Source organism: Adiantum capillus-veneris, chromosome 10 (genome assembly GCF_014529385.1).
Source record: "Adiantum capillus-veneris isolate H3 chromosome 10, ASM1452938v2, whole genome shotgun sequence".
NCBI lineage: Eukaryota > Viridiplantae > Streptophyta > Polypodiopsida > Polypodiales > Pteridaceae > Adiantum > Adiantum capillus-veneris.
In genome coordinates, this window is record NC_140940.1 from 49978852 (window position 1) to 49979755 (window position 904).

Genomic DNA, 904 nt, shown 5'->3' on the forward strand with positions numbered 1-904 from the left:
GCGGCAAGGATGGAGGAGGGAAAAAAGCTCGCTTCACCAAGCTTGCTTATTCTACTTCCCCGAGTAGGCAAGGCTTGTAGACAAAGGTTATGCATGGACTTATGGGATTGATTATGAGGAGATATTCAGTCCCATAACCAAGATGGATATAGTGCGTGTGTTTACTGTAGTGCCTGTCGCGTTAAAGTGGGTGTTGAAGAAAATGGATGTAAAGAATGTCTTTCTGAATGGAGGCTTGGAGGAAGTTGTGTATATGGAGTACCCACAAGGTTATGCAAATATGAGGCTATGTGACCTTGATCTTTCAAGTACAAAGGCAGAGTACAGGGATGCTACAATGGCGGCATGTGAGGTAGCATGGCTGGGATTGCTACTTTACAACATTGGAGTACAAGTATAGAGGCTTCTTGTCATCTATTGTGACAATATCAACAACATATAGCTGACATAAAACTCAGTGTTTCATGCCTGAAAAAAGAATATTGAGGTGCACTACCACTTCATCAGAGAGAGGGACAAGTGACATCAACCTTGAGTACATGGTGATGGATGAGTAGGTTGCATATATAAGGCCCTTGTAGTGGAGAAGCTATAGCAACTTCAAGCAATGCTTGGCATAGGAGAAATGGCGTTGAGCTTGAGGGGGAGTGTTGAGATGTCAAATTGAACATGTACAACTCATGGATGACTACCATCGATATCCATCATCACTAGCGGGCCTTGGTGATACTACAGATGTACTACACTGAGTTGGTCCACCTACTAAAGTGTTGACACACTTATCTACTCACTAGTCGTTTACATTAGAGCGTTGTACTCCCCTTTTATGTTTTATTTTCCCTTATGTTTTGTAGACCTCTTATCTTGAGTTAGTCAAGAAGAAGAAGTATAGTCTCTTGCCTCC